Consider the following 23,840-nt stretch of genomic DNA (forward strand, 5'->3'; position numbering starts at 1 on the left):
GGGCAACAGCCCACAGAACATGAGATTCTGAGCTAATCGGCATTCAGTAAGCCCTTGAACTTGGATCGTGCACTCTGGACGTGTGTGTTCCCCTCGTCGATCAGTAAAAATAGGACGAGGCAGAGATTAAGTAGATTCATGCTCCAAAATACTGGATTGGACTTTTGGGATGTTCAGGCCAAGGGCCAGTGACGCCAGGCTGGGCGGGACTTGCATCCCGCAGGAGACCTCCACTGTGCCTGCGTGGTAGAGAAGTGCAGAGGGTATGTGGGGCGGCAGCAGCACGTGGGGTGGTTACAGCAGCAGTCTGGGCCGGGAGCACCCCCCACCCAAGATTTCTCGGTCCAGATTAGCTAGCGGCGGTGGGCTGTGCGAGTTCCGCGGTGGTGCAGTGCGTGGTGGCTGTCAGCCCAGAGCACAGCAGCGTCCTGGGGCATGGAGCTTTGCGCACGCGGCTTTATGGCTGGCCTGCACTCTCTCCACCCCTAAAGCCGGCCCCAAATATACTGGATTGGACTGTGTGTCTGTTGGAAAAAGAGACAGGATCTTAGATTTTTGTTATCAATGCTTGATAAATCGGGACGGCCTCTCCCCGCCCCCACCCTTGCTGGTGGTGCTGGATTCCTCGAGGCTGGGTGGGGACTCAGTGGCTGGCAGACTCCTGGCAGCTTCACAGCAGGGGCATCCCGCTGTGAATCTGTGGTCTGTATACTGTTAGCTCTGTGTTAAGCTTCCCGCCGTGCAGCTGGGCAGGGCCAGCAGCCAGCCTGTCTGTGACTGCGGACGGTCTTTGAGGTTGGATCTGTGAAAACTTTGCTTCCTTGGAAAGGTTGTTTTTTGCTCTTTACTGATCACGTGGTTCTAATGTGTGAGCAAAATAATATTATTTTGCCACTAAAATTTCAGAAAACTTACATGGCCAGTTCAAAGATACTAAAAATTGGAGGAGTTTTTCTTGATGGTAAAGAAGTTTGTTTGTCTGATATGAATTAATTCCTGTGCTACTTTTATAATTTGGAGATATTAAAAAGGCAAGGTGTTGAGGCCAAATCTCTTGTGCTTATAAATTCTGGTAAACACAGCTGAAGGTACTTTTGTCACAATTGTCTCGGATATCAGTCTAATGATTCGGATACTAAATACTATGTGAGACTCCTAACTATCTTAAGTTACATATAATCAGGCAAGTGTTGTAAAGTATGTATAATTAGCTGTGGAGATAAAAGTAAATTCTCATTAACCCAGTATGTAGAAAAAATATGGCAAAGCAAGCTAATGGTTCTCACTACTTTATTGGAAAGCTAAGTGGATAAGTGTTTCTAAAATTGTAATTGTGATTCCTACATTAAGAAAAAAATTCTCATTTGAGTTCAGAGTCTTTCAGATGCAAATAAGGCTGGGACAAAAACTTAAATTACATTCCTAGATGGAAATTTAAACAACTAGAGTGCCAACATTTTGCCAGATCAAAGGTACCATAGCTGTTGGAAGCCAGAGAGTTACCTTGGGATTTTGTGACTAGGAAAATCTCTTAAAGTCATCACTCTGCTTGAGCCAAAAGGGCATCAGCCTACAAAAGCCAGGGATTTCTCAGAGCAACCAACCAGGATATGCTGGGGGATTTTAGATGTCTAACCAGTCTGTGCATAATTTAACAGGCAATCCAGCAGGAGGTGACAGCCTATCCAGAGGGTTCCAAGAGATCTTATTACAGCCTTGCCCAGATCTCTCCTGCCTGACTTTATCACATGGCATGAAGCCTGCTGATTCAGGATGGAAGACACAGCCATGGCTAAAGCTGAGACTCTCACATTGTTTTAACCCTTTGCCCTTGATTGCCATTTATCTGTGCTCTTTTCCACCTGATGGTAAGATCAAATGGTATGATTCAGATTGACGGCACATAGATCTCATGTTCTCTTAAGACTTACAACAAAACGGACAAGTGGTTTGTGGTCAGTTCTCAACAAGTTACAGATGGGGTATTTCTGTTGCTTTCCTTGTTGCTCAATTGGACATAGAAAAGGGCCTTTTGTGTCTAAGACTCCTTGGGATTACAGTTCAAAGCCAGCCCGGGCAAAAGAAAATCTCTCTAAAACTCCATCTCCCAATTAACCAGCAAAAAGCCAGACTGGAAGCTTGGCTCAAGAGAACCAGCAAAACGCTAAAAGCGGCACCGTGGCTCAAGTGGTAAAGCACTAGCCTCGAGCAGAAGTACTCAGGGACAGTGCTCAGGCCCTGAGTTCAAACCCCGTGAATGCAGATGGGAGCATGCCATCCCAGCAACAAGCGCCTGAACTCCTGGTACTCAGCCAGTCCAGGAAAACAGGGATATGGAGAGGAGTGAGAGGAGAATGGTGTCATATCCTAAATGGAGTTGCCTTGTCTTGCACTTTCAAAACTGATCAGAGCCAGGAAATCAAGAGAAATACTACCTGTCCATTTTCTTTTTTTTTCTGCCAGGTGTGTGTGTGTGTGTGTGTGTGTGTGTGTGTGTGTGTGTGTGTGTGTGTGTGTGCATTATATATATATATATTTGCCTCTGACTGGTTACTCCAAACTGGTTCTCTGTCACTAAACGCTTCCTTCAATTATTCCTCCTTCTTTGTAATTGACCACAATTGGGTTTATGTTCCAAATGGAACTTTTCTGGCTTATGCCCAGGGTATGTTCTATATCATTCATGTTAACTAGCTCTGAGAACTTGTCAGTCTTTTACTTGATCTTTTCAAAAGTCTCTTTTAACAGAATAACATCTCTCGCTGAGTCACCACCTGGGAACTTGCGGTTCAGGGCCATCATCATTTTACGCTGCTGTGCCAAGCTACAGGGGTGGCCAGAGGAGACCATGGCACCCTCTGGCCCTAGTGACCATTCTCGTAGTAATGATTAGGACTTTTGCCAACTGCACTGGACGGTACCAGGCCATATGGCAAATCAGAGGCCCCTGACCACTTCGCCCCCTTTCAGCAGGAAGTAGTTCCAGAAGAAATGACCTTCACCCATACTCCCAGCCTGGTGCCCTCCTGTGTCATTTAAAAAAAAAAAAGAGGGGGGGACAGCCCCATGACTAGTTAAGGACAGTTATGCTTACATTAAATATCTTAAATTTGCACAAAAAAAGAAAATTTAAATCTTCCCAAAACAGTGCAGAAAGGAGCCTTGTATGTGCCTTTCCCAATTGAGAAATTAAGCCCGGAGCACTCACTCTGGAGAAATGTCTTCTTCTTGTTCTCTAGGAAAACAAGGACCATGCTGGATTTCTTCTGTTCTTCCAAAAGAACATGGGGAATCTGCCTGCATACAACAGCAGTGGCAGTATGAGGCAGCCAGCTTCCCTTCCCTGCTTGCTTTCTAGACTCTAACTTGAGCATCTCCATGGCACAATGTTTTGCTGTGGCAGCGTCGCCTGCAGCTTTGCATGAAAACTAAAGAAATTTTGCACCATTATTTCTCCTTTTGCTCTCCCCCTGCTGCTTATCTTAGGGGGTCCTGTTGGAGGGAAATAGGAGCTGAGGGTTTTAACAACTTACCTCAATGTTTCATGATAAAAATGTTTTAAAAAGTAAGCGCAAGGGTTTAGTGCCTTGCCCTCAATGTTTATGAGAAAAATGTTCAAAAATAGGCATTAGGATAGTACTTCGCCTCAATGTTTATGAAAAACATGTTTTACTAACTACATGTGTTAAGTTATCAGCTACAGTGGACTACCAGAGTCACCAGAATTTAAACCAGTTTCTACCTCACCGCCAAAAGAGGAAATGATGTCTGCATTTATCTTGAGTGGTGCAGAAACAGGATAAGGACTCCAACTTCTCTGGACTGAGCCAAATGGATGTCCCCTTCACCTACCCCTTTTGTGGAAGAGGCCCCATATATATCTTATGTCAACATTTGCCTCATGCCTACATATGCCATATGTTTACAGCATCCCCTGCTAACTTAAAAAAACAAAAGAGAGGGAGATGTAGGGGATGGCTATGCTTTTAAGACCTGGGGTGGCTCTAGCCACTCCCACCTCCTTCCGGCTTCAACCAGAAGAGAAGCCAGGCCAGCCCCCGCCTCTCAGCAGTGAGCACGTGTGTCAGGATGGCGCCGGCTGACACAGGAGGCAGGACACCTCTGCAGGAAGTTCTGTGACATCACCATGATGGACAGATCATTAGACAATCGCTAGTGCCTAGCTAGGCACTGCAAGTCCCTCCCCTTCCCACCGTCACTGCTGCTATAAGTGTATTTTCCCTTCCCCTTATTAAATGGAAATCCAAGGAGCTTTCCCCAAAGCAGCCCATGTGTCTTGCACTTTTGTTCTTACTGAGTCAAAAGGGAGGAAGGGCCCTTCGTGTTCACACATGGGTTTGAGATTTTCACGTAAACCTTGTTCCGGCCTGGCTACCTGCTGGTCGGGCAGCTCGTGCTTGAGGACGAAAGGGGTTACACTGGAGATAGAGACAGCACGACACATACTCAAACTTTCTAGGCATTGTCTTTTTCACTTTTAACATGCCCAAACCTTTTAATCTAAAGGAAACATTTTTGTTTCCCCAGTTCTCTCTCTAAAGTATTTCCTTATACGGTTTTATAATCTGTCTTATAAAATTTAACATATCCCCATTCACACCATCTTCTACTTCCTCACGCCATCAGCGACTTACTGAAACATTCTGTGATAATTTACTTTTTAAATCCCTTTCTTATCCAGAGGAAACCATTTCTCTATCCCTTTCTCAAAGAATTTCTATACTAACTTTCCTCTTTACATTTCCTGGGGCTACTTTGATACTAGAGTTCTAAACTGTCTACATTTTCTGGTTTACCTCAACTAAATCAAGGCAATTTACTGTGACTCCACCCACAGGCTGTTGGGGAAAACAAAGATGGGACAAGGGTCAGTCCAATGGGACTGCAGCTCCTAAGAAGCCAGACCAGAGCCAACTATCATGAGGTACTATTTTAGAGTGGATTTCTCCAGTTTCCAGTTCCTCTAAGTTCCTAAGGTTGGCTAGTGGCATCTGTAAGATCCACCCTCAGGAGGGCTCCATGAAGATGCCCTCAGCAGTTTAAATCTCTGTCCAGTTACGTTGGTACCTGGCAGACCTGATGACAGTTACCTTGCTCTCTTCTGAGGTCACACTCTAATCCATCTGGACACATTTAATACTCTTGGACACACCTCCCGCCCCAGGCACTGACTGGAAGTGACTCTCCAGCCTGTCATACATGCTTTGAATTTAGCAGCAGGCCAGTCTGCTTGAAAATTTCTTACAATATCCAATTTTCTTAATAGAGGTAGTTAACTCCAGTCAATTCAAGAATGTCCCCCCATAAATTTGAGTTTTAGCAGATCCAAAGCACTTTCCAGCAGAAATTAGCTGCATATGATAAGAGTCCCATCTGGAGATGACTGTTGACTCTCCTTGATCCTCACTCAAATGCAATGGGCAGGGGTCATGGTGGTGTCAGGCAACAGTGGCTCCTAGTGGTTCCAGTAGAATGTCACACCTTCTGCTGGGTTACCTGCAACTTTCTTCATAGATTGGCTAGAGAAGCTTAACCTAAGTTAACCTAAAGCCTAACTTTAGTCAAATGTCCTAGTATTTTCCTGATTCCTTCTTAAGCACACTAGCTTTTGTAGGCTGGCACATCACTAAATGTCAAGACAGCTTTAGGCAATCAATGGCCCTTGGGACATTTTGCCAGGGCAGTAATTTTAAATCAGACATTTCCAATAAGGCTAGGACTTTTTTTTAAGCCAACATAGAAGGCTTGGCCTGTAACCATTTCTCACAAGTGCAGTCTCTGTATACTGTTACCCCTGTTTTCCATGCCTCTAGTTTATCCTGCCTCATCTTCTCAAAAACAACTCTGTTCCCTTGATCCTAAAATGGGGGGCTGATGGGCAAAGATCATCCATCTTCTGTAACTTCTTCAGGCTGACTCAGGGGCGTTGGCCTTACCTAGCTAGGAACCTATAACCTTAGTCTACTTTACCAAGGGGTTGCCAGGGTCAGATGTCCATTGGGAGCTTTACTCCAAACTGAAAATTACCTTCAACATTTAACTTAACTATACAGCCTTTTTGGGCTACCACAGTGTAGCCTTTTAGCATTCTAGTTTGTAAAAGCTTTTTCCAGACTTGATAGGGAACTGATCTCTGATGACCTAAAAAAATGCCTACATTACCTTTGCAGGCCTTTAACAGATCTCAATAAGGACACAATCTCAGGTCTATAATCTTTCTTTCCTGAACAGATGTATCAGCTTAAAATTCTCACTGCCAGTCAGGGCTTTGAGTAGATGCGGGGGTTGGGATTTTAAACTATCCTCTCATTTGACAAACTTACCCTTACTAACCACTATCACAGATGACTGGCAAGTTCCTGCCCAGTAGACAGACATGGGCATTGGAAAGGCATGCTTACGAACTATTCTTCTAGGACCTCCCGGCTTTGATTAACTTTTGAAAGGCCAAACAGGAGTGACTCTAGGATCTGACACCATCTCTGCCATCCAAGCAGTGGCTTACTGCCTCTGGATGCTCCATCACTTTTGTCCAGGAGTGACTTTTCACTGGACTTGGACTCAGGGCCTGAGTGCTGTCCCTCAGCTCTCCAGCTCAAGACTAGCACCCTACCACTTTGAGCCTCAAAGAGACTCATGACTTTGTTCCCAGCACTTCTGCTGGCCAACTAGAGATGAAGACTCTCACAGGGACCTTTCTCTGCTCGGGCTGGCTTTGAACTGCAGATTTCAGATCAGTGAGTCTTACAAGAGTCCACTTTAGTCCAATTAAAAGCAACAAGGTGTTCCACACAGAAGTAGTTTTTAAGCATGCTCTTACCTGGAACTTATTAAGGGCCAATGTTAGATCTTGACAAACTTGTAGGAATCACCTGTCCTCTGTGGGCCTGCTGGAAACTGTTAGAAAAAAAACCTACAAAGAAACTGGAATGGCAATTAAACATTTTAGTAGCCATAATTTTCCTTTTCTCACTTTACAATAATCATTTAGGACAATTTTATTCTTCCAAATTTCTTATCTAGAAATGCATTCTTGATTTCCAAAGCCTTTTTACTAACCTCTGCTTTAACACTAACACTTTAGATTTTATATGCATTGGAAAAACTCTGAAGCTTAAAGGCATTCTGAAAACAGGTGCCACCCTTTGCCTCTGGGCTGCTTGTTTTAGAAGAGTCTTTTTTCTTTTTATTTTCTTCAGTCCCAGTTACCGCATGGCACGAAGACCTTTGAACTCATGACACCTCTTCCACCATGAATGGACGCCCCCTTATGGCTGTCCCACCACGTGGATTCCCTCCAGGGCCCGTGCCACCACGTGGACTGGCTAAGCTGTACCTTTGCCAGATCACCCCTCACTCCTGTGGATAGGCACACAGGCCCTTCCCAGGTTTTTCCTGTCCTTTCCTATTGGTCTTTGAACTGAGAAACCCAAGCAGTTTTTTTTTAAACAGTGATAAACCTTTACATCCAAATTTCTGACACTTAGCTCTGATTTTTTAAATTAAATATTTTTAACTATAGTTCCTCTTTAAAACAATGCAATAATTCTTTGAAGCATTTGATAATGCCAAAACTTGATGACCATTTGAATTTAAACTTAAACTCACTCAATTTTACATCATACTAACAATCTTGAACATACTCACACCCACACATGCACACACACATATACATATTCAAAAGATCTTAAAGCATGCAAAACAAACATCGGCCATAAATTTTCCAGTGGCAAGAGGTATTTTTTGTCAGTCTTACTCCTGCAACACCCAAATTTTAAGACAAAACCTTTAACAAATGATTTTAGCATTCTCCAGCCTCATTTTCCAGGGCTTGATAGTCTTAGTAAACATTTTAGCACACCAAATAATTTTCTGCTTAAGAAGGCTGGGTGGGGGTCCCCCCAGAGTTCTTTTTGTGGACACTCATACTCTGATTGTGAACCGTCGCCTGTACATCTTTCCAGTGAGATACGCAGGTTTGACACAAAAGAGACTGTCAGACTTACAAACAATACAGAGACGACAGCGCTGCATGGTGGGCACTCCCCGCCACCTGCGGGTAGCTTGGGCTGGCCCCGTGTCTGCCCCTGTCAGCGGCGGCTGTGGGTCAGGAGTTAGGGCTGACGCCTCCATGCCCTGGGCTGCCAGCGCCAGGACTGGGTGGGACCCTCCAGAGTAGAGGGCACAGCTGAAACATTCTCCTCAGAGTCCTCCTCTTGTAACTGAGGTGGGGAGTGTGGCGGGGAAAACATTTCCTGCTCCATGCTTCCTCCCTGGAGGACAGGTGGGTACAGTTTCTTCTCTTCCTTTTTGGTTTCTCTTTTGTCTGGATGGCTCAAATGAGGGGTGTAGATTAGGCCTTGCAAAGTCCTGATTTTACTTATGTCAAGCTCCCCTCAGGTCACCAATTATTTCCCTTAAAGGTGGGCCATTCTGACTTGCACAGGGTGATCCACTTTTCCTTCTTAAGGTCCACACTCTGGTTCTGAGCTATCTCCTTAACCTCCCTCCAGTGAGCTAGGATCAAGTCTAGGGGGCTAGATGGAGGTTCCCACGATAGAACGTTACCCATAGCTCTGATCAGATGTTCAGTTCAAAAGGCTACCAAAAAAACCAAACAATTAATACATAATGTGGAAAACACACAGGCCTGAGAACAAGAATAGCTACAAGTTGGAGATCTCCCATGTTGGCCCACAACCTCCTGCAAGGGTGCAGAAGGAGTGGACCCAAGTTCAAGGTGGTGTTCCAGGGGTCCCCCTTCAAGGGTGGAGAGTCTGGGGTATCCCCCAGTCTCCCCAGGATTACCGAGTAAGCATGTCCGCTTTGACAACCCCTCCAAGAAATAAGCAAAAGCAAAACAGACAAATAGACAAATTACAGGACAAGACAAGTGAACAGCACTGTTTTCTTACCTTCGGAGTCTGGGGTCTCAGGTGTCTCTGGGGCTATCCCGATGAGCCCCCAAATGTTATGCCAAGTCGTGAAACGACCACCAAGAAGACCACCGAGACTCAGACGTTCCAAAATGCCAAAGCAAGGCAATGCTTTATTCAAGTGGGCCGCGGCCTGAGCCTCTTCCTACCCACCGACACAGCGGAGGTTAGGAGGAAGCCCCGAGCTGCGATTGCACAGGGCTTATAAAGGCAAAAAACAAAGTTACAGTAATCAGGTGTTCAAGCAAGACAAAAAACAAAGTTATAGCAATCAGGTGTTCAAGCAAGCAATATTAGGACATGGGTATAAATCTAATTGGCTCAGGACTCAAGACATTCTGGGGACGGTTAGAGTTAAGCATTCTCAGGTGGTTAGAGTTCTTGATCGACTGGGCCCTAATAAGCTTGCCCTGAGTTTGCTCATAGTTTAAACAGACAACAAAATGGGGGCTGCCTGAAAATGGGGTTTATTTTAACTCTTCATTTCCCCCTTCACTCCAAGAGTTGTTTTTTTTGTTGTTGTTGTTGTTGTTTTAACCCTGATGGAACCAAGGTGGTGCTTGTTAAAACCAATTCTATTGTCCACTACGTGGTCAATGCTAGAGAAAACTTAGGATTTAGCCAACAACAAGCAGAATTAACAGAATCTCCAGGCTTAACAAACATCATTAACAAGAACAGAAAACCTTCCTTTGTGTCTTTCAAAGCAAATGTTAAACATTGGTACCTTTGGAAGCTAGTACCAGCCCATCCTTTATCACAGGTCGGCAAAGTTTAGAGAGAGGCAGAGAGAGAGAGAGAGAGAGAGAGAGAGAGAGAGAGAATCCATCTGCCCACGTGCTCATAGAATTTATGTAAGTCTTATAAAATATGAGAGGTCCCATGTCCCATGAAGGGGCCACATGGAGTTCCAAATTTAGGGTCAAATTTGTTTGTATGAGGCTTAAGATTGGGCTCAAACTTGAGCAGCTTTCCTGAGACATTTTAAACTGTCCCCCACTTGATGAGTGACCAGCGGAGCTGAACTAGAGATACCCACCAGCATCTGAGTGGGGCTCTGTTCAGTTGAGTCCAAAATAGAGTTGACTGTGAGGGAATAAACAGCTGATCAGAGCCATCACCCGCAACTGCTGATTCCTTTGACATAGCCTGGTGACTTATGGTCCCTGGGAGTGGGGCTTGGAACTTGCCACCAAGATTTCTGTCAGTACGGTGGCCTGGAGGCTCTACGGAAAATCGGATCAGTACAGTGGCCCAGAGGCCCTATAGAGAATCAGAATCAAGCCCCCAGCTAATGCTCATGCACCCTGGTTGGAGGTTCAAATCTGTCATTGTTGTGGTGGATGGAAGTAGAGAGCTTGGTCAGAAGTTACCTTAGTGGTCATCTGGGTGGGCTTAGGACAGCAGAATAGGTCCCAGGGGCAGCTTGGACCCCCCAGAAATGGGCGAGCAAATCCACCAGGGAACCTATCCTGGGTTTCGGCACCAATGAAAGGATATGTCCCGGCCAACCCAGGGGACCATGCAGAGATAATCACAGACAAAAGAAGAAGGTTTATAAGGAGGTTTATTAGTGGGGCCATAGCTCTTATGGGAGAGGGAGCTACCTGGGTGTCAGTACTTTATCCAGGTGGCAGTTTCTCTCTCTGGGGGTATAGGGGAAAGTAGGTAGGTCTTAATAGTGAGTAGGAGTGGCTCATTAGGTATGGGTGGATCTAGGGGCTAATGGGAAGAGTGGAGGACCTGAGGATGGGGGAAATGTTAACAATGTGGAACCTGCACTTATAGGAAATGGTTATAGGCCCTAGCCTTCTATTTCTGCCAAGAAAATGTTGGCCTTATCTGGTTACTAAAAGTTATTGCCCTGGCAGAATTACCCAAGGGCTATTACTCAAAGCTGTCATTAAAAAATATATATACTAGGGTGCCTGCCTGCAAAAACCAGTGTACTTAAAAAGCAACCAGAAAAATATTAGATTTCACTAATGTCAGGCCTTAGGTTAAGCTTCTTTAACCAGTCTGTGCAGAAAGTTGCAGGCAACCCAGTAAAAGGTGTGACATTCTATTGGAGACACTACTGCCTGCCACCAGCAAGGCCCCTGCCTATCCCATTTTGGTAAAGTTCAAGGACTTCCTGACAGTCATCTGGAGGAGACTGTCTTCATCTCCACCATGGTAAAAGCAGAAGCCTGACACCATTACCGAGACTGCTTCCCAATAGATGACTCGTTTGGATCTACTGGAACTAAAACATTGATTGTGGGACATTCTTTTGTGGAACGTAGATTTACAAATCTTACCCACTGGAACCTAGAAAAGGCTGGTACAAAAGAACAAAGTAAAGGTTTACTGCTGGTAAAGGGACCTTCAAGATTCCTTCTCACCAGGGAGAAGAAGTGCTCTCTATTGTCTGGAGTGACATATATAATCTAGGAGGTCTTAGAAGCTGGGACCTCAGTGGACCAGGGGTTTCATCAAGACCAAGGGCTTCATCATGTCTGCCTAGGATTTATGGCTGATGTCCAAATGGTAGATAAGAGGTCCTGCAACTGCACGGGCTTGAAGGTTACTCTAAGGGGATCTTGTTGCCTTATATGGTTATAATTGCCCTAAAGGAATGCCACCTCAAGGTAAAAGGGGGGGAGGCCAATTATTTACTACCCTTACTAGATGGGCTTAGTGTTACTTAGGAAAGGAGCATGTTAAGCAATGCGAGAGGAGGCTATTGGGCTCACAGCCAGTTTTGTCCTTATACTAATAAGACAGGTGTAGGACAAAAGTGCCTTGTAAACAATGGTTAAAGTAACTTGCTTGAACAGGGCCCAACACAGCTCTCTCACTAAAAAGAAATAAATTTGATTTCATGTCCATAAGAGCAGTGGGTAATGTAATCTGGAAACGGAGACACAGCCATACTTTGCCTGGCTAGGTGCTGGGGGCTGTTGCTTTCACTGACATCCTGGAGCCTGCCAGGAGATTGGGGGAGGGGGGCTGTTCACCCAGATCAAAGGACTAGAGGTGAGACAAGCCATCCTTTGAATTGCAGTTGCCTGCCTCAATGGGTAGAGCCAGGGGGCCCTGCTTTGGGGAATATGTAGATATCTTATGTTGTTAAGCCCCAGGGGTACCCTGCTCCTTTAGTATAATCCTTTGCTGAGGCTAAGTCTCCACCCAACTTGTGACTTTTGTCGTTAAAAGCTTGGTCAAGCTGCAGGTTTTAGTAATTGGTCACCCCTAGTGTCCAAAGAGTTCAAAATTCAGACGTTTAAGATGTGACCTCTTTCTTTTCTTTTTTTTTATTTGTTTATTAATTGAACACAAATTTTTTGACAAGGTGTTGTGCAAAAAGAGTACAGTTACATAGTAGGGCAGGGTGTACATTTCTTGTGATATCTTACATCCTGTTTTTCTATCTCTTCTCTAGGTCCGGTAGACATATATACAATATACAATACAATATACAATGTATCAAGAACATATACAGTAGCCACGTGGCCACACCCAAGAAAGTTCGCCTAGGGCTTTAAATGTAATGTCGATATTAGACCATATGTCGACAGTAGTCTGATATGAACTTACATACCTAGCTTTTGAGCTATTGTATTCCACTGAGAGGTCAATTTTTGACCTTTATATGTTGAGTAATTGTTTGGTTTTAGTTACATACTGTTGGGTCGCTGCCCCAATCCTGTGGGGAATACTATTTGACAAGCAGATTTGGTTTCAAAGACTTGGTCTCTACTGTCTCTCCTTCTCCCTTTGTTAACAGTCATATATCAGGGAGATCATGCCCCTTTGTTTTCTGTGATCTAGGCGTGTCTCGCTGAACATTATTTATTCGAGTTCTGACCATTTCCCTGCAAATAACAATATTTCACCATTCCTAATCGCTATGTAGTGTTCTATTGTGTATAAGTACCATATTTTTTGGATCCATTCATCTGTGGAGGGGCATCTGGGTTGTTTCCATATTTTGGCTATTGTGAATTGTGCCGCGATAAACATAGAAGTGCAAATGTCTTTTTGATATCTTGGGTTTTGCTGTTTAGGATAGATGCCTAGGAGTGGTATGGCTGGGTCATAGGGTAGGTCTATATTGAGCTTTTTGAGAAACCTCCATACTGTTCTCCAAAGTGGTTGTACTAATTTGCACTCCCACCAACAATGGAGAAGGGTTCCTCTTTCCCCGCACCCCCTCCAGCATTTGTTGTTGCCTAAGTTCAGAGTATAGGCCATTCTAACTGGGGTGAGGTGGTATCTCAGGGTTGTTTTTATTTGCATTTCCTTTACTACCAGGGATGTTGAGCATTTCCTCATGTGTTTCTTTGCCATTTTTATATCTAGTCTTGTGAAGTCTCTCTTTAGCTCCTTTGCCCATTTCCTAATAGGTTTATTGGGCTTGGAGGGGGGGCTTAGTTTTTTGAGTTTTCTGTAGATGACAGATATCAGGCCTTTGTCTGTTGCTGTGCTGGTAAAGATCCTTTCCCATATCATTGGTTGTCTTTCTATTTTGGTGGCTATGTCCTTACCTGTGCAGAAACTTTTTAATTTGTAGTAGTCCCATTTGTCGAGTCTTTCCCCTATCTGTTGTGCCCCTGGGACTCTATTCAGGAAGTTCCTTCCTGTGCCTATAAGTTCTAGCATCTTTCCTACTCTGTCCTTCAGTAGTTTCAAGGATTCAGGAATAATATTGAAGTCCTTGATCCATTTTGAGTTGATCTTGGTGCATGGTGAAAGGCTTGAGTCTACTTTGAGTTTTCTGCATATGGCTGCCCAGTTCTCCCAGCACCAGTAGTTGAAGAGGCTATGTTTATTCCATTGTATGTCTTTAGCTCCTTTGTCGAATATCAGTTGGCTGTAAGAGTGCGGTTTTATTTCTGGGTCTTCAATTCTAATCCATTGGTCTTCCGATCTGTTTTTATACCAATACCATGCTGTTTTTGTTATGATGGCCTTGTAGTAGAGCTTGAAGTCTGGTATTGTGATACCTCCTGCACTGCTTTTTTAGCCTAGAATTGCTTTGGCTATTCTAGGTTTTTTGCTGTTCCATATGAATTTATGGATTGGTTTCTCTATTTCAGTGAAGAATGTGGCTGGGAATTTGATAGGTATTGCATTGAATTTGTATAACAATTTGGGCAATATGGCCATTTTCACTATATTGATTCTTGGAGTGTGGTCATTTTCTGGTTGTTGTCGGCTGCTTCATCGTCCAGGCAAGAGATACTGGATTCCATATGGTCCCCTCTTTGTGTTATGGTTTCGATTGAGGAGTTTATGGTTTTCAGAGAGCTATTTATGGTTGTCAGATCAGCTCTGATCGTGGAAATTTCTTCCTTTAGAGAGCTGTATTTTAAATCTATTTTTTCATGCATTTCAATTCTCAGGATGTTCAGCTCTTCTTTAAAGGAGGCTTGCATTGTATCCATTTTTGCTTCCATTTCTTTAAACGAGGCTTGCATTGTATCCATTTTTGCTTCCATTTCTTTCTTGGCTTCCTGGGTGTCCTTCAAGATTTCGGCTCTAAACTCTTGGAATTGTTTTCTGATTTCATTTCTGACGCTTTCTATCATTCCTGTTAACATGGCCTCATTTGCTTTTTTAGTCTCCATTTCCTCTTCAGTCGTGCTGCTTTTTGCAGCTGGCAAGTTGGCTTGCCCTTTGATGAACTGTGTTATGTTTCTTTGCACATCTGGAGATCTGTGGATATCTTCTCAGGTTTGGTTTGTAGCTCTGCCCTCCCTCCTGTGTAGGCGTGTCTACAGCAGCAGGTGCTGCTGCTCTGGCCCTGCCCATCAGTGCAGGGTACGCCTACCAGAGCAGGGGCTGTCGCTGGGGTCCCGCCCTCCTGTGTGCTGTGCGCCCGCTACAACAGGCGTGGCTCTGTGGCCCCATCCCCTTTAGCAGGGTATGCCTCCCAGAGTGAGCCCCGGGTTGTTGGTTTGTGTTTGCGCCCTCCCACGAGTCCGTTGGAGGGGGCAGTATGTGTGGGGCCCAGTGGGATCGAATGTCCGGGTGTGGGTTAGCATCCTCAGACCTCGCCTCCGCTGTGAGGGAGGCACGTGATCAGGCCCAGGTGTCCCTGCTGTGCTGGTATTGTCCACCAGCGCCTGGGATTTTAGTTGTAAGTGTCCTCGAGTCCAGGCACCTCAGGTGGGGCTTGCACTGCCGGCCGGCCCCCGGCACCTGTTGGGAAGGGGGCGGGGCTGGTTCTGCCAGTTCAGGAACCTGTTGGGCCTTGGGGCTGCTCTGCCCTTTCCCTGCTAAACTGACTTCCCAGCGCCTGATGGGAGCTTCCCACCTGATTTGGGGGTTCTTTGTTCCCTCGGGGTGGGGAGGGGGAGGGAAGAAGATCTAGTTTCTTTGTAGGGCTTGGGTCTCTGATAGCTGGTCTCCCGTTGGGTGAGGGGGTAATGGGGGACTCACTGATCCTGCATTGTGTGTGTGTCCCGCGCAGCCGTTGGTCCCTCAGGGGGTGGCAAAGTGTCATGGTGGCTTCCCTGGTTCCCTCCTTCTGCCACGCTGGGTTCCCCTGTCTGAACCGAGCTTCTTGTCGCTGCCGGTGTGTGTCTTGGTCCGCACCCTCCCTAGTGACCATGGGGTCTCCTGCTATCTGAATTCTGCATTCCCGGCAGCCTGTCTGCCGATCTCCGGGTTCCCCTTTCCCAGCCTGGCCCTGTTTGGGCCAGGGTCAGCTGGTGGGGGGATGGTGCCCGGGAGATTCTCTGGCTCTGTGTAGGTTTTCGGCTCATCTTTTTTGCTCCTTTTTGTTTTCCTTCGTTTCTTCACTGCTTCTGGCTGCTGGTATTGCTGGGTTCTTTTTTTTTTTTTTTGGCCAGTCCTGGGGCTTGGACTCTGGGCCTGAGCACTGTCCCTGACTTCTTTTTGCTCAAGGCTAGCACTCTGCCGCTTGAGCCACAGCGCCACTTCTGGCCATTTTCTGTATATGTGGTGCTGGGGAATCGAACCCAGGGCCTCATGTATATGAGGCAGGCACTCTTGCCACTAGGCCATATCCCCAGCCCCTATTGCTGGGTTCTTGATGGGGTGTTGGGTGTTGGAGTTCCCAGCTCGCTATTCAGTTGGGGTGAGTCGGGGTGCCTCCCTACTCTGTCGATGCCATCTTTCTCCCTCCGACTTCTGTATTTTCTCACGACTAGTTTTATATCTGATTTAAGGTTGTTTTGTTTTGTTTTCTCACACAATGCCCAAAGAAGCTCAAGGAAATATAAAGAAAGAGGGGAGTTAGTAAAGACAGCCTTGGAAAAGGGTTTGAGGAAACAAAAGTAGTTTCCTCTGGGGGAAAAAGGAAAGGAAGGGTTGTCTTTAATTAAGAGGGGGAAAGACAATCCATAGAAAGTTTGTGCATGTAGCAAATGATATGAGTGTGTCTTAAAATTGGAGCTTAGGAGTAAAGTTGGTATATAATCAAGGTGGCTATAATATTAATGAAGTAGAGTGGGGGTTTGCTACAATGAAATGGGGTCCCCCCCAAGGGAGAGGATTCCTGGTTTCCCCAAGAGTCCACCACACAGTCTCCAGCTAAAAGATGACAAAAAAACAGATTTATTGGGGAAGTAAAAAGTGAACAAAAAGTGAACCACCTGCATGTGTGGGAGCTGGAACCGCGTGTACGTGTGGTCTTCCAGGCAAACATCACAGTCAAATTTGCCACACGCAGGTGACCAATGGAGTTACAGTCTGTTTCATAGTATCTATTTGAACCAACCTCAACTTGCTTTGAACTTGTTTTCCTCTATATCGATCACACCTCTAACACCACTCCCCCACCCCCTGGAGAGTTTCAATCTGTTTTGCCACCTAGTTGTTAGATGATCTCCAATGAAGATCAAGATGCCCAGACCTGTTGTGACCCATACCTCTCAGAAGTAACAAGCCTCTATAGTTAAGTTGAAGGGAAATTTTCGGTAGTTTTGGGGTATATAAGCAACCTTCTGAGATGGTCTAGGACTGCATCTTGAGATCACAAGCTGCAGTCTAATTTTTATCTGAGTGTTTTATTGCCTGTTGATTCATGGACCCTATAACACTAGGCATGAGCCACCTGCATCCAGCCCCTACTGCCAATTCCAATGATTATATTTTCCATTAGGAAAGGGCTACCTATGTTCTAAATGACAGTCTTGTGCCATATCCTTGCCCATTAGTTCAGAATCTTTTCCTTCCCTTCCTTCCTTCCTTCCTTCCTTCCTTCCTTCCTTCCTTCCTTCCTTCCTTCCTTCCTTCCTCCCTCCCTCCTTCCCTCCCTTCCTTCATTCTTTCTTTCCTTTCTTCTTTTCTCTCTCTTTCTTTCTTTTTACTGCACTGAAGCTTTATCTTAGGGGCTTGAGCTCTTACTCAGCATTCTTGCTCAGACTCAACTCTACCTATACCTTACCAGCTGAGCCATACCTCTGAGAGAGCCAAGTCTGCACTATGGCAGGCCTCAGATGAAACAAGGAGAGCTAGGCCTGAGTGTTGGTTTCCTGGAAACTGTGAAAGGGGTTGAACAACCAATCAGAAGGAAACACATATCCTGCCTGGATGCCCTGGTGACCTCAAGTAGCTCAGTCTCCCGAAACCTACGATTTACTTGGTATGTAGGATTTACCCTATACCGCAACCGCTAAGCTAGAAAATCCCTGCCCTTATGGGAAATGAGCACACCCCTAGCCAATCAGTCAGAGACAGAGCTTGCCCTTGAAATACTGTCCTATCGTGCGCTAGCCTGCGAACTGCTGACCAGTCAAGTGTAAGCCCCCGAACCACCACCCAATCAGAAAGCCACTGCTATGATTGTCCCTCCCCCAACCCTATTGTCAATAAAAATCCGGCAGAACAAAGGGACAGGGCTCACGATCTTGGACCTACTGCGCCAGGAAGGGTTGTGAGTCCAGCTCGAGCTCCTGTTCTTGCATCAGAATCGGCTCCTTGGTGGTCTTTGGTGGGGTTCAATGGCCTGGCACTTCACCTCCAGCTCACGTTTTTGTTGGTTAATTAGCTATAAAGTCTCAAGGACTTTTCTGCCTTGGCTGGCTTTGAATTCTGATCTTTTAGATCTCAGCCATCTTAATAGCTAGGATTAGAGTCATGAGCCACTAGCACTCAATTATATCTTCTAGATTTGATCCTCAGAAATAATCATATTTAACACTTTTTCCTGTTTCTCTACTACCTGCAATTTTTTAAAAGAGTTTACTTATTATTTTATTTTGCAGTACTGCTGAGTGTATGTAGAGCTTCACTTGCTGGGCAGGCATTCTACCTGCCATGCTTTTCCATTTATAATTAGTATTTCTCCTTTGTTATTTCTGTGTTAGCAAAGTTATCTTTTTATTTGAAGAAAACTGAAGATTGTCCCTCTAAACCAGCCTAACACTGCCACATTGAAGAAAGATGAATTTGTTTAGTGTTTACATTGTGTGACTTCGTAAATATTACCTTTACTCAGCCAAATAGCCAAATAGCGCACTATAATTTATTTTCTTGTATAAAGTTTTGTTTGTTTGTTTGTTTCTTTGCCAGTCCTGGGCCTTGGACTCAGGGCCTGAGCACTGTCCCTGGCTTCTTTTTGCTCAAGGCTAGCACTCTGCTACTTGAGTCACAGCGCCACTTCTGGCCATTTTCTGTATATGTGGTGCTGGGGAATTGAACCCAGGGCTTCAAGTATACGAGGCAAGTGCTCTTGCCACTAGGCCATATCCCCAGCCCTTGTATAAAGTTTTATAATACACAATTTAATATTTATTTACCTTGATTTTCCATTTTAAAAGATTACTATTTCATTCCTACTCTTCTAACCACTTCTCAAGTGTATTTTCTCATTGTTTCCTGTTCCATTTTCACAATTTTTCAGACGTGGAATATTGCAGACCATTGGATTGATAGTTCCCTGGGACTGCTCAGGTAGTCTATTATGCTGTGGTAGCAGCTTCCAGATAATTCTCTCTATCTCCCTTCTGCTACCTAGATCCCACATTCACTTTCTTGCTTTTCAGTTCACAACCTTAATTTGCTTCTCAGAAAGATGGCTGTGAGATAAAATTTCTGAATTTTACAAAGATCTTCAAATGTTTTTATTCTACTTCTACAATATTTAATGAATTCTGGCTACATATTGAAAATTATTGCATCTCAATGTGGACGGTTAAAAATTGATGCCATTTCAACTTCTATTTTTGTGTAATATATGTATCATAGTATTATACACTAGAATTTTTCCTTTCATTTATTTTTTAACAGATGCATTGAAACTATACATATTAATGGGGTACTACATGAAATTTTATCACATGAAAAGTAGTTATAACGAGTCTTGAGAAGCTAGCATATCTTATGGATTTAGGAACCCAATTTGTGTGCATGCATGCATGTGTGTGTATGTGTGTGCACACACTTGTGCCAATACTAAGGCTTAAGTTTAGGGCTTCAAGATCACACAGTTAGCACTTTACCACTTGAGTTACAGCTCCACTTCCAGCTATTTTTGCTGATTTAATTGGAGAATGGAATCTCTCATATTTGTTTACCTGGGATGGGTTTATACCTCTATCTTCATACTCAGATTCCTGAGTAGCTAGAATTGTAGATGTCAGCCACTAATGCCCAGCAGGGTCCTGGTTTTTAATAGGAAACTGGGAAAGTAATGAGTAGTTAGCCGAGAACAGATAAAAATTGGAAGGGTGGATAACATAGGCATTGGAATGTGAGAAGTGGTCAGGAGGGAGGGACGAGACCTCCTATGTCGGCGTCCTTCACCCCCAGCGCTCTCCAGGCCAGTGGGAGAGACGGGAAGCATACCCCAACAGAGCGAGCCAAGAGAAGGTAAAGGTCGGCAAGCCACCCGCACCCAGCTCCCCTTCGCCAGAGGACAATCAGACAGCCCGGGAGAAGGTTTCACGCAGTCTCATTTATTTAGGGAGGAATAACGCTTTTAAGGGCCAGAGGGCAACAGGAAGGGGAGGGGTGTAGCGCACCTAGCTAGGGGCTATGAGTGGTGGCCTGAGCTGTCTGTCAAGGGTGGAGGGCCAAGGGACCTACCTAAGGGGCGGCCTAAATCTACATCACAGCCCACAGGACTGCCTCCAGGTTCACCACCAGCCGCCATCTTGGCTACACGTGGTCCCAAGGCTGGGAGGCGGGGCCAGTTAAAGACGCCTTTCCAGTTCTGGACCCAGAAGGCAGGTGGGGCTAACAGCCACACAGCCCCAGGGCTGGGAAAACAGGCTGGCCTGCTGATTGCCTCTTAATGCTGCAAGGCGTGCCCCACACTCCTAGAGCATTAAACTGTGGTGTTCAGCAGGAATTGTCTCTTGGGAGAATTGTTAAGGCACCTACTTGTAAAAAGATGACAATAAATTTAAAGACTGAAAAGGTTGATACAGAGGGAAAATTTAGAGGCATAACATTAGTGAAATTTGAGATTCCTTAAATGTGCAGGGCAAGAAAGATTTAGTATTATTTTATATATTAAATCATGCAATTTACACTTTTACTGAACATGCTTATCTTGAAATTTATCTATATGATTGCATGTATCAATAGGTTACTTTTATTTTTTGAAGAGCAGTAGATTATGTAGATTACTACAATTTCTCTGGCTTTTTAATGCATTAATCTGCTGATGGAGCTTGGAATTATTTCCAAAAAAAAATCTTTATAAATAAACACTGGAGTAAAATTTCCAGCCATTGTATAGACATGAACTCCCATTTCACTCAGATTAACAGTTAGAAGTAGAGTGGTCTGATAAGAAGGAATATGTTTATAGAACTTGTAAGAAACCACCAAAGAGTTTCTATAGTAATTTACCTTTCTACTTTCTCTCTCTCTGTTTGGAGTTCTGGGTGCTCCATACCCTTTCCAACACTTTGTACAGTGAATTATTTTTACATTTTGTTTATTCTAATAGATTCTGATCGTTTTAGTATGCATTTTCCTAATCATCTTTCATTGTTTATCCAAAGAATGTCTTTTCATATTCACTATATACAAATCTTCTTTGAGCAACTATCCAAGTGATTTTACCCAGTTTTTTCAATGAGCGTGTTTCTTTATTATTAAGTTTTTCAGGCACTAGTGGCTCATGCCTGTAATCCAGCTACTCAAGAGGCTCATGATCTGAGGCTCATGATTCACAGCCTGAGCAGAAAAGTAAAGAAGGTATTTATTTCCAATTAACCACCAAAACAGCAAGAAATGGAACAGATGGATTTTCTTTCTTTCTTTCTTTCTTTCTTTCTTTCTTTCTTTCTTTCTTTCTTTCTTTCTTTCTTTCTGATTTTCTTTCTTTCTTTCTTTCTTTCTTTCTTTCTTTCTTCCTTCCTTCCTTCCTTCCTTCCTTCCTTCTTTCTTTCTTTCTTTCTTTCTTTCTTTCTTTCTTTCTTTCTTTCTTTCTTTCTTTCTTTCTTTCTTTCTCTCTTTCTTTCTCTCTTTCTCTTTCTCTTTCTTTCTCTTTCTTTCTTTCTTTCTTTCTTTTTCTTTCTTTCCCTCCCTCCCTCCCTCCCTCCCTCCCTCCCTCCCTCCCTCCCCCCCTCCTCCCCCTTCCTTCCTTCCCCTTCCTTCCTTCCTTCCTTCCTTCCTTCCTTCCTTTCTTCTTTTCAGTCCTGGTGCTTGGGACTCAAGGTCTGAGTACTGTCCTTGGTTCTTTTTTGCTCAATGCTAGCACTATGCCTCTTGACCCACAGCACCACTTCCAGCCTTTTCTGTTGATGTGGTGCTGAGGAATGGAACTCAGGGCTTCATGTATACTAGGCAAGCACTCTACCACTAAGCCACATTTTTTGGTGCCCATACTGGGGCTTGAACTCTGGGCATGATTGTTGTCCCTGAGCTCTTTTCTTTTTTTTTCTTTTTTCCAGTCCTGGGCCTTGAACTCAGGGCATGAGCACTGTCCCTCGCTTCATTTTGCTCAAGGCTAGCACTCTGCCACTTGAACCATAGAGTCGCTTCTGGACATTTTCTGTATATGTGGTGCTGAGGAATTGAACACAGGGCTTCATGTATATGAGGTGAGCACTCTTGCCACCAGGCCATATTCCGAGCCTCCTCCCACCCCCACGGAGATCTTTTGCTCAAGATTAGTGCTCTACCACTTGAGCCATACTCTACTTCCAGTTTTTTGGGTGCTTAATTGGTGGTAAGAGTCTCATGGACTTTCCCTGCCATGGCTGGCTTTGAACTGCAATCTTCAGATCTCAGCCTACTGAGTAGCTAGAATTATAGGTGTAAGCCACTGGTACTTCACTTATATTTCCTTTTTTAGACTGTGTGGCATTATTTTCATTATTCCACTTGCTAGAAAACATAGTGCAATATAAAATAGTTTTTATTTCAGAAAGGTGAAAGCAACTAGTTTTCTATCTATGTGTCTGATATTAACCATGGGTTTACTAACAATGATTCTTAATCATAAGCAAGTTATTTTGCACCCAAAGTTTCCTCAGTTTTTGTGTGTAATAGATGTACAATTTTGTCAAATAACTTTAAAATATTTTATCTATTAATAGAATCAAATAATTTTACCTCTTAAACTTGTTAATAAAATGATTATATTAATTTATTTTGAATATCACACCAAATCTGCATTAGTTTTGGTATGTTAACACTGTTCTATAAATAAAGCTTATTTGTAGATTTTTTTTCATAATTTCTTTGTATGTTTTGGCCATTGTGGTAATAATGATCTGGGAACATAAGAGGAAAATTCACTACACTTCCCTGGATGAATTTGGTAGAGCTCATATTAATTAATCTTCAAATATTTCTTGACATCTTCTAGTAAAATCACATTACCCTAGAATTTCTTTGTGAAAAGATTTAAAAAATACATTTATCTAGGTGACAGAGAACTACTTATATTGTTGTTTCTTCTTGAACCTGAATATTTTTTCTTTGACACATTGAAAGAAACCTGGTGACTTCCCTGCCCCTTACAAAATTGCTGACTTTATCATTATGAAGTGATGATACTTTCCTTGATAATAGCTTTTTCTCCGACATCTATTCTGATATCAACATAGTCACTACTGCATTTTCATTACCATTAACATGATAAATGTTTTGCCATGTTTTATCTTGTACTCATCTGTAAAGTTAAAATCTGTTTCTTCTATGAAGAACATACTTGAGTCTTGATTCTTTAAATTATCTCTTTGATAATCCCTACCATTTAAATACAGTGTGTAGAAAATCAGTATAAAAACCAATTATTTATTTGATTAGTTTTTCACCTCTCATTCTATTTCTTGTCAGTGTCTCATTTCCCCTCTTTCTTCCTTCCTGTAGGTTAAAAAAAATTACTGTATGTCCTTGTGGCATATTAGCTGTGTTTGTCTTGATATTTTAGGATGCTTTAAATTTGTAATGTACCTTTGTTTAAACTGTGCCATTTCACAAATGGGTTACATAGCTTATACTCTTCTTTTCCTTCTTATCAATAGAATTTATGGTATTTTTGCCATGTACTTGACTTACACATGCTATAAATCCCACAGTGCTTTGCCATTGTGTTTGTTTAGTTGGTATTTTTAATAGATGTTTCAATAATAATTCAAATGTCTTATTCATTTACCAATGTAGGTGCTATATGTTGTAGTGGTGTTCGGTCTCAGCATAAATCATGATCTTCATCCAGTATTACTTTTCTGCTGCCTAAAATACATTCTATATATCTTTCAGGGATTTTTTTTTTCCATTCCTGGATCCTGAACTTTGGGTCTGGGCACTATCTCTGAGCTTTTCTGCTCAAGGCAAGCTCCCTTCCATTTAAGCCATGGCCTCACTTTCAGATTTTTTGTTTATATGTGGTTATTTGAAGATGAGTCTCATAGACTTCACTGCTCAGGCTGGCATTGAACCATGATCCTCAGATCTCAATATCCT

General features: G+C 43.6%; 1 pseudogene; it reads right to left on the reverse strand.

The window, feature by feature from the left end:
• Window positions 1-714: 714 nt before the first annotated feature.
• The window catches only part of LOC125357567, a 67,450-nt pseudogene continuing 44,324 nt past the window's right edge, over window positions 715-23,840 (reverse strand).

This window comes from Perognathus longimembris, chromosome 9 (assembly GCF_023159225.1).
Source record: "Perognathus longimembris pacificus isolate PPM17 chromosome 9, ASM2315922v1, whole genome shotgun sequence".
Lineage (NCBI taxonomy): Eukaryota > Metazoa > Chordata > Mammalia > Rodentia > Heteromyidae > Perognathus > Perognathus longimembris.